The sequence below is a fragment of the Ranitomeya variabilis genome, chromosome 8 (assembly GCF_051348905.1).
Source record: "Ranitomeya variabilis isolate aRanVar5 chromosome 8, aRanVar5.hap1, whole genome shotgun sequence".
NCBI lineage: Eukaryota > Metazoa > Chordata > Amphibia > Anura > Dendrobatidae > Ranitomeya > Ranitomeya variabilis.
The window spans coordinates 6,401,530-6,418,433 of record NC_135239.1 but is presented as its reverse complement, the minus strand read 5'-3'; positions in this window follow the sequence as shown (position 1 = coordinate 6,418,433).

Below are 16,904 nucleotides of genomic sequence, written 5' to 3'. Positions count from 1 at the left end.
ACGTGTTTATTTTTGTTAATGTTGATGATTATGGCTTACAACCAATGAAAACCCCAAAGTCATTATCTCAGTAAATTAGAATAATTAACAAAAACAATTGCAAAGGCTTCCTAAGTGTTTCTAAACTTCCTTTAGTCTGTTTCAGTAGCTCTACAATCATGGGGAAGACTGCTGACCTGACAGATGTCCAGAAGGCGTCACTGACACACTCCAACAAGGAGGGGAAACCACAAAAGATCATTGCTAAAGAAGCTGGCTGTTCACAGAGTGCTGTGTCCAAGCATATTAATGGAGTGGAAGGAAAAAGTGTGGTAGAAAAAGGTGCACAAGCAACCGGGATAACCGCAGCCTGGAAAGGATTGTTAAGAAAAGGCCATTCAGTAATGTGGGGGAGATTCACAAGGAGTGGACTGCTGCTGGAGTCATTACTCCACCACACACAGATGTGTCCAGGACATGGACTACAGGTGTCACATTCCTTGTGTCAGCCACTCATGACCAATAGACGACGCCAGAAGCGTCTTACCTGGGCCAAGGAGAAAAATAACTGGACTGTTGTCAGTGGTCCGAGGAGTTCAATCAATCAGTGATGGTTTGGGGAGCCATGTCATCTGCTGGTGTAGGTCCACTGTGTTTTACCAAGACCAAAGTCAGCGCAGCCGTCTACCAGGACATTTTAGAGCACTTCATGCTTCCCTCTGCCGACAAGCTTTTTGGAGATGGAAATGTCATTCTCCAGCAGGACTTGGCCCCTGTCCACACTGCCAAAAGTACTAATACCTGGTGTAAAAACAACAGTATCACTGGGCTTGATTGGCAGCAAACTCTCCTGACCTTAACCCCATAGAGAATCTATGGATATTGTCAAGAGGAAGATGAGACACCAGACCCAACAATGCAGACGAGCTGAAGGCTGCTATCAAAGCAACCTGGGCTTCCATAACCCCTCAGCAGCGCCACAGGCTGATCGCCTCCATGCCACGCCGCATTGATGCAGTAATTGATGCAAAAGGAGCCCGACCAAGTATTGAGTGCATTTACTGAACAGACATTTCAGTATTTCTTTACATTTTGGATTTTACAATAATTTTTCAAGCTGGTGTTATAAAGTATTCTAATGTACTGAGATAATGACTTTTGGGTTTTCATTGGCTGTAAGCCATAATCATCAACATTAACAGAAATAAACATGTGAAACAGATCACTCTGTGTGTAATTACTCTATATATGAGCTTCACTTTTTGTATTGAAGAACTGAAATAAGTTCACTTTTTGACATTCTAATTTTGTGAGAAGCACCTGTGTATACACTTGCGCTCAAAAGTTTACATACCCTGGCAACATTTATGCTTTCTTGGCCATTTTTTCAGAGAATATGAATGACACCAAAACTTTTTCTCCACTCATGGTCAGTGGTTGGGTGAAGCCATTTACTGTCACACTACTGTGTTTCCTCTTTTTAAATCATAATGACAACTCAAAACATCCAAAGGACCCTGATCAGAAGTTCACATACCCCATTTCTTAATACCGTGTATTGCCCCCTCTAACATCAATGACAGCTTGAAGTCTTTTGTGGTAGCTCTGGATGAGGTTCTTTATTTTCTCAGATGGTAAAGCTGCCCACTCTTCTTGGCAAAAAGCCTCCAGTTCCTGTAAATTCCTGGGCTGTGTAGCATGAACTGCGCGCTTGAGGTCTCCCCAGAGTGGCTCAATGATATTGAGGTCAGGAGACTGAGATGGCCACTCCACAACTTTTACTTGGTTCTGCTGTAGCCAATGACAGGTCAACTTGGCTTTGTGTTTTGGATCGTTGTCCTGTTGGAACGTCCAAATATTATTATTATTTATATAGCACCAATCCATGGTGCTGTACATGAGAAGGGGATACATACAAATTACAGACATCACTTACAGCAAACAAAACTAACAATGACAGACTGATACAGAGGGGAGAGGACCCTGCCCTTGTGGGCTTACATTCTACAGGATGGTGGGGAAGGAGACAGTAGGGTGGGGGTTGCAGTAGCTCCAATGGTGTTGAGGTGGCAGTGTGGTTATTACTCTTTACAGGCTGTAAGCTTCTTTGAAGAGATGGGTTTTCAGGCTCCGTTTGAAGGATCCAAATATAGTGGATAACTGGATGTGTTGGGGCACAGAATTCCAGAGGATGGGGGATATTCAGGAGAAATATTGGAGGTGATTGGGTGAGGAGCGAATAAGTGTGGAGGAGAGAAGGTCTTGGGAGGACCGGAGATTACGTGAGGGAAGATCAATAGTTTGGAAATATATACGGAGGAGAAAGGTTATGGATGGCATTGTAGGTCAGTGTTAGTAGTTTAAACTGGATACGCTGGGAAATTGGGAGCCAGTGAAGGGATTTGCAAAGAGGGGAAGCAGGAGTGTAGTGAGGAGAGAGAGGAATAAGTCGGGCAGCAGAGTTAAGGATGGACTGGAGGGGTGCGAGAGTGGTAGAAGTTAGGCCACAGAGGAGGATGTTGCAATAGTTGGGAGGGGAGATGATTAGGGCATGCACAAGCATTTTGGTAGAGTGAGGGTTGAGGAAAGGACGGATTCTGGAGATATTTTTGAGCTGGAGATGACAGGAGGTGGTGAGAGCTTGGATGTGCGGTTTGAAGGACAGGGCAGAGTCAAGGGTTACTCTGAGGCAGTGGATTACCGGGACAGGGGAAAGTGTGAATTCATTTATTGTGATAGATCAGGTAGGGAAGATACGCGAGATGGAGGAAAGATAATCAGTTCAGATTTGTCCACATTGTGTTTGAGGTAGCGAGAGGAGAAGGAGGATACGTCCCATGCACAGCTTCCGGGCTGATGAGTGCAAATTTGCCTCCAGTATTTGCTGATAATGTGCTGCACTCATCTTTCCTTCAACTTAGACCAAGTTTCCTGTGCCTTTGTAACTCACACATCCCCAAAACATCAGCGATCCACCTCCGTGCTTTACAGTAGGAATGGTGTTCCTTTCATCATAGCCCTTGTTGAGCTCTCTCCAAATGTAACGTTTATGGTTGTGGCCAAAAAGTTAAATTTTGGTCTCGTCACTCCAAATTCCCTTGTTCCAGAAGTTTTGAGCCTCGTCTCTGTGCTGTTTTGCATATTGTAGGTGAAATAATTTGTGGCATTTGCGCAGTAATGGTTTTCTTCTGGCGACTCGACCATGCAGCCCATTTTCCTTCAAGTGCCTCCTTATTGTGCATCTTGAAGCAGCCACACCGCTAGTTTTCAGAGAGTCCTGTATTTCAGCTGATGTTATTTGTGGGTTTTTCTTTGCATCCCCAACAATTTTCCTGACCATTGTGGACGACATTTTTGTTGGTCTACCTGACCGTGGTTTTGTTTTTACAGAGCCCCCGATTTTCCATTTGTTAATCACAGTTTGAATGCTGCTGACTGGCATTATCAATTCCTTGGATATCTTTTTGTATCCCTTTCCTGTTTTATACAGTTCAACTTCCTTTTTCTGTAGATCCGTTGACAATTCTTTTGCTTTTCCCATGACTCAGAATCCAGAAACGTCAGTGGCCGTATGAAAGATGGAAGAGTCTGTCTGGATCCCAGAAAATCACTCAGTTTTTATGCACACACACTGATTACAAGCAAACAGGTCACAGGTGAGGATGTTACCTTCTGTGCATGTTATCAGGCCAAAATCACCAGGGTATGTGAACTTTTGATCAGGGTCATTTGGATGTTTTGGGTTGTCATTATGATTTAAAAAGAGAAAACACAGTAGTCTGACAATAAATGGCTTCACCCAACCACTAAGCATGAGTGTAGAAAAAGTTTTGGTGTTATCGTTCATATTCTCTGAAAAAAATGTCAAAAACACCAAAAATTCTGCCAGGGTATGTAAACTTTGGCACGCAACTGTAGATCCAGGAGGGCAGGAATTCCTTATGTTTGTGCGTAATATCCGAAATACACAACTGAAATTTATGAGGCCTGCAAATGGGGAAAATGGTGAAACATTCAGGATAAAATCCATGTAATAGTCATGTCTGAAGGGTAGACTCTCCCTGTGATCCAGATTCCTGTGGGGTCAGATAATTTACATCTCTTTAATTTCACTGGGAGATCCCAATTTTCCGTATTCAGAGCCGGTTGATTAAATGCCCTGAACAAGGTGCAAGGCACTTACTGTATACATTCATACATGTACCCCCCTGTGCTTCCCTTACACTCTTGTCTAGGTTATGGAGAAGGTTTCTTAGAACGGCCTCGTAATGACATTATTAAGCTTCCAGATGTGACACATGTGATAAGAACATCGCCTACTGTCAGGCATGATGGAGGATAAAAGGAGCCAGAAGAGGAGCTGGGACAATAACTTGGAGGCTGATATAATGACAGGGCGCGGGGGCGAGAGATATACACAGGATGGGAATCCAGGAACCTCAGGCACGTCAATTAAAGGGATTCACTGTAAGGGCTCATTACATGGCGCAATCTGCACAGCTGCCTAAATTGTAATATTGCAGAGGAGTAGAGAGCTGCAGAACATCCGCATGCTCTAATATAAGGATCAGACTCGGATCTTGTAATACAGCTGTGTGAACGAAGCCTGAGGATGTGACACAAGAAGCTGGCAGAGGAACGCAAACGAGAATTACCGTCATATACAAGAAGTGAGAAATACCACCATATACAAAAAACGACAAATACCGCCATATACAAGAAGAAAGAATTACCGCCATATACAAGAAGTGAGAAATACTGCCATATGCAAGAAACGAGAATTACCGTCATATACAAGAAACGAGAATTACCGTCATATACAAGAAGTGAGAAATACCCCCATATACAAAAAACGACAAATACCGCCATATACAAGAAGCAAGAATTACCGCCATATACAAGAAGTGAGAAATACTTCCATATGCAAGAAACGAGAATTACCGTCATATACAAGAAACGAGAATTACCGTCATATACAAGAAGTGAGAAATACCACCATATACAAAAAACGACAAATACCGCCATATACAAGAAGCAAGAATTACCGCCATATACAAGAAGTGAGAAATACCGCCATATGCAAGAAACGAGAATTACCGTCATATACAAGAAGTGAAAAATACCGCCATATACAAGAAACGAGAAATACCGCCATATACAAGAAGCAAGAATTGCCGCCATATACAAGTAGTGAGAAATACCGCCATATGTAAGAAACGAGAATTACCGCCATATACAAGAAACGGGAATTACCGTCATATACAAGAAGTGAAAAATACCGCCATATACAAGAACCAAGAAATACCGCCATAAACAAGAAGCAAGAATTACCGCCATATACAAGAAGGGAGAAATAATGCCATATGCAAGAAACGAGAATTACCGTCATATACAAGAAGTGAAAAATACCACCATATACAAGAAACGAGAAATACTGCCATATACGAGAAGCAAGAATTACCGTCATATACAAGAAGTGAAAAATACCGCCATATACAAGAAACGAGAAATACCGCCATATACAAGAAGGGAGAAATACTGCCATATGCAAGAAACGAGAAATAGGGCTCATAACAACCACCGTAAAATAAACAACGATCCAATATTGTTCCTGAAAAGTGGGATGAGTGTCATTCGATTTTCATGCGAGTACAATCCGATTTTTATAATCTAGCATCTGAATGACATGTGAATGTGATTCGCATGCAATGTAATTTAAACCTGAGCTTTTACATAGAGGAATTCTCTGTCATTTACACATCGTTTCCAACTAAATATTCTTCAATATATATAGATTAGATAGATATAAATGTGAGTGACATATATAATTAGCGTGTATTTTAGCACTAAATTATTTTCTGAAATAAAATCGCATGGGAGCCCTGTAAATGTTATTAACCAGCAGAAGGAAAGCGGACAGCAAAGTCTGATGTTTATAACCTGGGAAGGGCATAATAAACATGAAGCTTCCCAGGCTTATTAGTATGAGCTCACAGCTGTCTACTAATACTTTATTGATTATTGAAATGGGGGACCTCGAAAAGAAAATTACGTAGGGTCCCCCTATAATTAATAACCAGCAAAGGCTAAGCAGACAGCAGCAGGCTGATATTAATAGGCTAGGAAGGGGCCATAGATATTGGCCCCCTCAGACTAAAAACTTCAGCTCTCAGCCTCCCCAGAAAAGGCACATTTATAAGATGCACCAAATCTGGCGCTTAGCCTCGCTCTTCCCACTTGCACTGTGACAGTGGTAAGTGGGGTGATAGTTGGGGGGAATTGATTTCAGCTTTGTATTGGCAGCTGACATCAAGTCAAGGGTTTAGTAAAGGAGAGGCGTCTATAAAACACCCCCCAATACTAACCCCATAGTCATAGACACAGACTCCTTTATTAAAAATAATAAAAACTTATAGTCATCTTTATGCCCAATCCATTGAAGCCAGTGAATCCTGTAAAAATAAAATAATAAAGCAACATCATCCTCACCTGCCCCAGCGTGAAGATAATCCTCCGATGCCCTTGTCCCCTGTAGAAGAGTTTAAAAAAATAAACAACCATCTTCCTCACCTCTCCGACAAGAAGATAATAATCATTTTTGTCCAGAGACGACTCTAGCTCTGCTACATCTACTTGGCGTGCTGAACACCGGCATGATGCGAGCATTCAGCATGTCAGGAAGCAGAGACGCTGAGCTGTGTGTGCTCCTGCAGCTCAGCGACTCGCGGTGACGACGTTAATATCCAATGATCTCAGTGCACCTCATGACGTCAGCATGAGCGCCGTGGGAAAGTTCTCACAGTTCTGGCAAATACGTAATTGAGGTGAAAGGAGTTCATTGGAAATCATGCCAGTGTTCAGCCAAGTGATCATAGGCTGTAAGCCATAATCATCAACATTAACAGAAACAAACACGGGAAATCAATCACTCTGTGTGTAATGACTCTATAGAATATGAGATTCACTTTTTGTATTGAAGAACTGAAATAAATTCACTTTTTGATGGTATTCTAATTTTGTGAGAAGCTCCTGAATGTGAGGTATTGGTCGATATTTTGGCCAAGATATGCAAATTGCTACCCGCGTCAAGGGTCCTCACACTTCTGAGTCCTAACACTAAACTTAATAGCAAAGCCACAAAAGAGCAATAAAAAATCCTCCAAAAATTCGAGAATGAATACAGCATTAATACGGACACATAAAGAGGATTTGTAGTCTCTTTTTGTGTTTAGTGTTAGGACTTGCAAGTATGAGGCCCCTTGCTGCGGGCAGATAGTGCTGGGCAGCCCGCCTGGTCTAAGGCTATGTGCACACAGGGCTTTTATTGGTGCGTTTTTGCAGCATTTTTTCCGTGTGGAAATGGGCCAAAAATGCTATGGAATCCTCATGCCATCTAATTCAATGAGAATCCTGAAGTGTTGTGCACATGATCAGTCATTTTCCTTGAGTATTTGCATTGTTTCTTTCTGCAGTATGTAAATTCTTTGTGGGGATTTTTTGTGTTTTTCACTCATTAATTTCAATTCAGTCAGTCAAATCTGCTTCAGAAACGCAGGTATTAAAATGTTTGTGGATTTGCTGAGTTTTTCTTTGTGTTTTACAGGCTTCCTATGGCGTTTCCCACGCTGTCATCTGTGTGCCAGCGTGGGGAAACACCGGCGCGGCGGTACTGATCGGCGGTAACGCTACCATCGGTAGGACCGTCAGTCAGAGCACTGTCAGAAGCCAGCATGACTCTGCAGAGATACTGTGACCTGCGGTAAAAAGCTTTAATGAGAGACTACTACTCCCATCAGGCTACGTCTGCTGTCACTGATAAGTGATAGCGGGGCCACTAAAGGGAGAAGTAGTCTCTCGTCAGCCGGCTCCTGTGAGCAAACTCAAAACAAAGAGATGCATTGCAGAACATTAGATCAGAGATCTGATGTAATACAGTGAGGCTCCATCCTGGGACAATGTGAAAAACAAAATAAAAAACATTAGAAAGTGTAAAAATATTTTTTTTTAAATCCCAAAATAAAGAAAAAAAAGAGATATATTTCCAATAAATACATTTACTTATGTAAATAAAAATAAAAGTACACATATTTAGTATCACCGCGTCCGTAACGACCCATTCTATAAAACTGTCCCAATAGTTAACCCCTTTAGTGAACACCGTAAAAAAAATAAAAATTAGGCAAAAAACAACGCTTTATCATTATACCGCAGAACAAAAAGTGCACTAAAACGTGATAACAAAGACGGATGTAAATAAACATGGTATCGCTGAAAACGTCATCTTGTCCCACAAAATAAACACACATACAGCTCCATCAGTAGAAAAATAAAAATGTTATACCTCTCAGAATAGTGATGCAAAAACAATTATTTTTTTCTATAAAATAGTTTTTATTGTTTAAAAGTGCCAAAATATAAAAAAAACTACATAAATTAGGTTTTTCTGCAATCGTACTGACCGGAAGAGTAAAGATGTCGTACTAATTTTACCACATGTGGAACGGTATTAAAAAAAAACAAAAAAACAAAAAGCAATTTATGAATTGCTGGTTTTTGTTCATTCTGTTCATTCCGTCTCCCAAAAAGTAGAATAGAAAGCGAACAAAAAATATCATGTGCCCAAAAATAAAACCAATAAAAATGTCAGCTCGTCCTGCAAAAACAAGACATCACATGACTCCGTGGGCCGAAATATGGAAAAATTATTGCTCTCAAAATGTGGTGATGTAAAAACTATTTTACGCAATAAAAAGCGTCTTCTAGTGTGACAGCTGCCAATCATAAAAACCCGCTATAAGTCTGGTATCGCTGCAATCGCACCGACCCGAAGAATAAAGTCGCCTAATCACTTATACCGCACTAGGGACAGCGTAAATAAGCGCAAGTCATATCAAAGAAATGTTACCACTATCATGTACAATGTGTCACCAGAAAACAGTGAGATCCGAGGAAGCTCCAGAGATAGAACCTCGTAAAGTGGCAGTGGTCAGAGTTGTAAAAACTGGCCGATCATTAGGTGAAAACAGGCTTTGGGTCAAAGGGGTTAAATATCTTCATTTGGCTAAAAAAAAATCCTTCATTACTGTGCAAAGACGCAAACAAACAGTGGGAAAAACGCACCAAAAAACACGGCAGAATGGGCATTTCTGCTGCCAAGAGATTCAGAAACCTTGCAGAAATTTCTGCAAGCAAATGCTCAACGTGCGCACATACCCTATGGGGGTCAGTAATAGGCTGTAGGCCAAACTCTGCCCATTACCTGTGTGTGACCAGCGCCCCATACAAGTATACATAGAATTATACTCTAAGCAATCACCGCTCCATTAGGTGGTCGGCTCCATGAGGTGGTCGGCTCCATGAGGTGGTCGGCTCTATGAGGTGGTCGGCTCCATGAGGTGGTCGGCTCTATGAGGTGGTCGGCTCCATGAGGTGGTCGACTCCATGAGGTGGTCGGCTCCATGAGGTGGTCGGCTCCATGAGGTGGTCGGTCCATGAGGTGGTCGGTCCATGAGGTGGTCGGCTCCATGAGGTGGTCGGCTCCATGAGGTGGTCGGCTCCATGAGGTGGTCGGCTCTATGAGGTGGTCGGCTCCATGAGGTGGTCGGTCCATGAGGTGGTCGGCTCCATGAGGTGGTCGGCTCCATGAGGTGGTCGGCTCCATGAGGTGGTCGGCTCTATGAGGTGGTCGGCTCCATGAGGTGGTCGGCTCCATGAGGTGGTGGGCTCCATGAAGTGGTCGGCTCAATGAGGTGGTCGGCTCCATGAGGTGGTCGGCTCCATGAGGTGGTCGGCTCCATGAGGTGGTCGGCTCCCTGAGGTGGTCGGCTCCATGAGGTGGTCGGCTCCATGAGGTGGTCGGCTCTATGAGGTGGTCGGCTCCATGAGGTGGTCGGCTCCCTGAGGTGGTCGGCTCCATGAGGTGGTCGGCTCCATGAGGTGGTCGGCTCCATGAGGTGGTCGGTCCATGAGGTGGTCGGCTCTATGAGGTGGTCGGCTCCATGAGGTGGTCGGCTCTATGAGGTGGTCGGCTCCATGAGGTGGTCGGCTCCATGAGGTGGTCGGCTCCCTGAGGTGGTCGGCTCCATGAGGTGGTCGGTCCATGAGGTGGTCGGCTCCATGAGGTGGTCGGCTCCATGAGGTGGTCGGCTCTATGAGGTGGTCGGCTCCATGAGGTGGTCGGCTCCATGAGGTGGTCGGCTCCATGAGGTGGTCGGCTCAGAGGGCTGGTCTCATCAGTATCCTCATCCTGAAACCTGGGCAGGAGGACATTGCTGACCTTTTTGGCTGTGTTAATTCTTTTACAGGGGACATGGGCTTCAGAGGACTATCTTCATGTTGGGGCAGATGAGGATTCTGCGGAAATAGTGACGCAGAAGTGGGAAACGTGTTTGGGCTCATTATCTCCTTACCTTATTGATGTCCCGGTGGACTTGGTATGTATCTCCTTCATGCTTCCACTGCTCAGTACTTTTGCACTTTTCATCTATGTGAATGTCTCATATTGATCAAGGACACTTCGTGATTATAAACATAATGGATAAATTATTGTATTCATTTCGGTACGGACTAATCTTTGTATCATATTATCTATCCCCGTCCCACTGATATTCACTTATTTATTATTTCCTTGGAATGTGGGCCTCTATATTTCCATACAATAAGTTATTTAATAAATGATACATTTTGTAACTTTCTATCTCAGTGTGGCGTTCTCTCATAGAGTATATAAGAATGATGATAAATCGGTCACCACTACAATAATAGTAATAGTAATAATAATAATAATAATAATAATAATAATAATAATCCAGATACAAGTAGAGCCATCAGTAATAATAACTCTTCGTCATGACGTTTTTATGTCAGAAGTCACATCTCTTCCTACAGAACATAGATATATAAATATACAGATTATTGCAGCCAAACAGGAATCATCTGTTATCCCTACAATAGATGACATTATTGACAGAATTTCTGTTCACAACACCTATGTGTCAGCATTTTCCCTTCCAAACATGAGGTCAGACGTCTTCATGGAACTTTTCCTTCAAATGTGAATTACCGTGTTCTTGATAAAACTGGATTGCTGGCCGGTATGATCATTTGTTTTATTCCAATTACATATTCCAGACTTTCTATATGAGATCTGTTTTGTTCTGGATTTTTTTTTTAAAGATGAATCCTTTCAGTCTTTCCTTTTCCAGCTTATTTTTATTCCTCCTTCCTTTCCTTATTCTTTCCTTCGTCCTTCTCATTTCCTCTCCTTTTTTCTCCCGCTTTATTCCTGACTTTTTTCCTTGCTTTTCCCTTCCACTTTAGATAGAGTAACAATTTACATTCCTATTAATGTTACTGTGTGTTGCTTATTATATGTTTACAATGTTTTAACCTTGTCCCGTTACATGTTAAAAATCCCCACAATAAAGAAATAATTGATAATTCCCATCTCTGAGGTTCTCCTGATCTTGTTTTGGATTTTAGATTTCTCGTTAGTGTTGGCCGCACGTTATCGCCCCATCGCCCCATCGCCCCATCTCGCCTCTGCTTCTCCCTGTGTCTCTGATTCTAGGTAACCTCTGCGGACACAACTCCGCTGCTGACATCTACTGGCTGACAACTAACTGGCAGAAGGACACAACATAAAAAGGGGGACGCCGCCCCCGGAATAGCGAAAGAACCCGAGGCAAAAATGCACAGACACATATTCTACATGTGTGCTATGGGGAGTAGTGTGTATAATACATGTGTGCTATGGGGAGTAGTGTATATATTACATGTGTGCTATGGGGAGTAGTGTATATAATACATGTGTGCTATGGGGAGTAGTGTATATATTACATGTGTGCTATGGGGAGTAGTGTATATAATACATGTGTGCTATGGGGAGTAGTGTACATATTACATGTGTGCTATGGGGAGTAGTGTATATAATATATGTGTGCTATGGGGAGTAGTGTATATATTACATGTGTGCTATGGGAAGTAGTGTATATAATACATGTGTGCTATGGGGAGTAGTGTATATATTACATGTGTGCTATGGGGAGTAGTGTATATAATACATGTGTGCTATGGGGAGTAGTGGGTATAATACATGTGTGCTATGGGGAGTAGTGTATATATTACATGTGTGCTATGGGGAGCAGTGTATATATTACATGTGTGCTATGGGGAGTAGTGTATATAATACATGTGTGCTATGGGGAGTAGTGTATATATTACATGTGTGCTATGGGGAGCAGTGTATATATTACATGTGTGCTATGGGGAGTAGTGTATATAATACATGTGTGCTATGGGGAGTAGTGTATATATTACATGTGTGCTATGGGGAGCAGTGTATATATTACATGTGTGCTATGGGGAGTAGTGTGTATAATACATGTGTGCTATGGGGAGCAGTGTATATATTACATGTGTGCTATGGGGAGCAGTGTATATATTACATGTGTGCTATGGGGAGCAGTGTATATAATACATGTGTGCTATGTGGAGTAGTGTATATATTACATGTGTGCTATGGGGAGCAGTGTATATAATACATGTGTGCTATGGGGAGTAGTGTATATATTACATGTGTGCTATGGGGAGCAGTGTATATATTACATGTGTGCTATGGGGAGTAGTGTGTATAATACATGTGTGCTATGGGGAGCAGTGTATATATTACATGTGTGCTATGGGGAGCAGTGTATATATTACATGTGTGCTATGGGGAGCAGTGTATATAATACATGTGTGCTATGGGGAGTAGTGTATATATTACATGTGTGCTATGGGGAGCAGTGTATATAATACATGTGTGCTATGGGGAGCAGTGTATATATTACATGTGTGCTATGGGGAGCAGTGTATATAATACATGTGTGCTATGGGGAGTAGTGTATATATTACATGTGTGCTATGGGGAGCAGTGTATATAATACATGTGTGCTATGGGGAGCAGTGTATATATTACATGTGTGCTATGGGGAGTAGTGTATATATTACATGTGTGCTATGGGGAGCAGTGTATATAATACATGTGTGCTATGGGGAGCAGTGTATATAATACATGTGTGCTATGGGGAGTAGTGTATATATTACATGTGTGCTATGGGGAGCAGTGTATATAATACATGTGTGCTATGGGGAGCAGTGTATATATTACATGTGTGCTATGGGGAGTAGTGTATATATTACATGTGTGCTATGGGGAGTAGTGTATATAATACATGTGTGCTATGGGGAGTAGTGTATATAATATATGTGTGCTATGGGGAGTAGTGTATATAATACATGTGTGCTATGGGGAGTAGTGTGTATAATACATGTGTGCTATGGGGAGTAGTGTGTATAATACATGTGTGCTATGGGGAGCAGTGTATATATTACATGTGTGCTATGGGGAGCAGTGTATATATTACATGTGTGCTATGGGGAGCAGTGTATATAATACATGTGTGCTATGGGGAGTAGTGTATATATTACATGTGTGCTATGGGGAGCAGTGTATATAATACATGTGTGCTATGGGGAGTAGTGTATATATTACATGTGTGCTATGGGGAGCAGTGTATATAATACATGTGTGCTATGGGGAGCAGTGTATATATTACATGTGTGCTATGGGGAGTAGTGTGTATAATACATGTGTGCTATGGGGAGTAGTGTATAATATATGTGTGCTATGGGGAGTAGTGTATATATTACATGTGTGCTATGGGGAGTAGTGTATATAATACATGTGTGCTATGGGGAGTAGTGTATATAATACATGTGTGCTATGGGGAGCAGTGTATATATTACATGTGTGCTATGGGGAGTAGTGGGTATAATACATGTGTGCTATGGGGAGTAGTGGGTATAATACATGTGTGCTATGGGGAGTAGTGTATATATTACATGTGTGCTATGGGGAGCAGTGTATATATTACATGTGTGCTATGGGGAGCAGTGTATATATTACATGTGTGCTATGGGGAGTAGTGTATATATTACATGTGTGCTATGGGGAGCAGTGTATATATTACATGTGTGCTATGGGGAGTAGTGTATATATTACATGTGTGCTATGGGGAGCAGTGTATATATTACATGTGTGCTATGGGGAGTAGTGTATATATTACATGTGTGCTATGGGGAGTAGTGTATATATTACATGTGTGCTATGGGGAGTAGTGTATATATTACATGTGTGCTATGGGGAGTAGTGTATATATTACATGTGTGCTATGGGGAGCAGTGTATATATTACATGTGTGCTATGGGGAGCAGTGTATATATTACATGTGTGCTATGGGGAGTAGTGTATATATTACATGTGTGCTATGGGGAGTAGTGTATATATTACATGTGTGCTATGGGGAGCAGTGTATATAATACATGTGTGCTATGGGGAGTAGTGTATATATTACATGTGTGCTATGGGGAGCAGTGTATATAATACATGTGTGCTATGGGGAGCAGTGTATATATTACATGTGTGCTATGGGGAGTAGTGTATATATTACATGTGTGCTATGGGGAGTAGTGTATATATTACATGTGTGCTATGGGGAGTAGTGTATATATTACATGTGTGCTATGGGGAGTAGTGTATATAATACATGTGTGCTATGGGGAGTAGTGTATATAATATATGTGTGCTATGGGGAGTAGTGTATATAATACATGTGTGCTATGGGGAGTAGTGTGTATAATACATGTGTGCTATGGGGAGTAGTGTGTATAATACATGTGTGCTATGGGGAGCAGTGTATATATTACATGTGTGCTATGGGGAGCAGTGTATATATTACATGTGTGCTATGGGGAGCAGTGTATATAATACATGTGTGCTATGGGGAGTAGTGTATATATTACATGTGTGCTATGGGGAGCAGTGTATATAATACATGTGTGCTATGGGGAGTAGTGTATATATTACATGTGTGCTATGGGGAGCAGTGTATATAATACATGTGTGCTATGGGGAGCAGTGTATATATTACATGTGTGCTATGGGGAGTAGTGTGTATAATACATGTGTGCTATGGGGAGTAGTGTATAATATATGTGTGCTATGGGGAGTAGTGTATATATTACATGTGTGCTATGGGGAGTAGTGTATATAATACATGTGTGCTATGGGGAGTAGTGTATATAATACATGTGTGCTATGGGGAGCAGTGTATATATTACATGTGTGCTATGGGGAGTAGTGGGTATAATACATGTGTGCTATGGGGAGTAGTGGGTATAATACATGTGTGCTATGGGGAGTAGTGTATATATTACATGTGTGCTATGGGGAGCAGTGTATATATTACATGTGTGCTATGGGGAGTAGTGTATATATTACATGTGTGCTATGGGGAGTAGTGTATATATTACATGTGTGCTATGGGGAGTAGTGTATATATTACATGTGTGCTATGGGGAGTAGTGTATATATTACATGTGTGCTATGGGGAGCAGTGTATATATTACATGTGTGCTATGGGGAGCAGTGTATATATTACATGTGTGCTATGGGGAGTAGTGTATATATTACATGTGTGCTATGGGGAGTAGTGTATATATTACATGTGTGCTATGGGGAGTAGTGTGTATAATACATGTGTGCTATGGGGAGTAGTGTGTATAATACATGTGTGCTATGGGGAGTAGTGTATATATTACATGTGTGCTATGGGGAGTAGTGTATATATTACATGTGTGCTATGGGGAGTAGTGTATATATTAATGTGTGCTATGGGGAGTAGTGTATATATTACATGTGTGCTATGGGGAGTAGTGTATATATTACATGTGTGCTATGGGGAGTAGTGTATATATTACATGTGTGCTATGGGGAGTAGTGTGTATAATACATGTGTGCTATGGGGAGTAGTGTGTATAATACATGTGTGCTATGGGGAGTAGTGTATATATTACATGTGTGCTATGGGGAGTAGTGTGTATAATACATGTGTGCTATGGGGAGTAGTGTATATATTACATGTGTGCTATGGGGAGCAGTGTATATATTACATGTGTGCTATGGGGAGTAGTGTATATATTACATGTGTGCTATGGGGAGTAGTGTGTATAATACATGTGTGCTATGGGGAGTAGTGTATATAATACATGTGTGCTATGGGGAGTAGTGTATATATTACATGTGTGCTATGGGGAGTAGTGTATATAATACATGTGTGCTATGGGGAGTAGTGTATATGGGGAGTAGTGTATACAATATATGTGTGCTATGGGGAGTAGTGTATATAATACATGTGTGCTATGGGGAGTAGTGTATATATTACATGTGTGCTATGGGGAGCAGTGTATATATTACATGTGTGCTATGGGGAGTAGTGTATATAATACATGTGTGCTATGGGGAGTAGTGTATATAATACATGTGTGCTATGGGGAGTAGTTTATATAATACATGTGTGCTATGGGGAGTAGTGTATATATTACATGTGTGGTATGGGGAGTAGTGTATATAATACATGTGTGCTATGGGGAGTAGTGTATATATTACATGTGTGCTATGGGGAGTAGTGCATATATTACATGTGTGCTATGGGGAGTAGTGTGTATAATACATGTGTGCTATGGGGAGTAGTGTATATAATACATGTGTGCTATGGGGAGTAGTGTATATATTACATGTGTGCTATGGGGAGTAGTGCATATATTACATGTGTGCTATGGGGAGTAGTGTATATGGGGAGTAGTGTATATAATATATGTGTGCTATGGGGAGTAGTGTATATATTACATGTGTGCTATGGGGAGTAGTGTATATATTACATGTGTGCTATGGGGAGTAGTGTATATATTACATGTGTGCTATGGGGAGTAGTGTATATAATACATGTGTGCTATGGGGAGTAGTGTATATAATACATGTGTGCTATGGGGAGTAGTGTATATAATACATGTGTGCTATGGGGAGTAATGTATATAATACATGT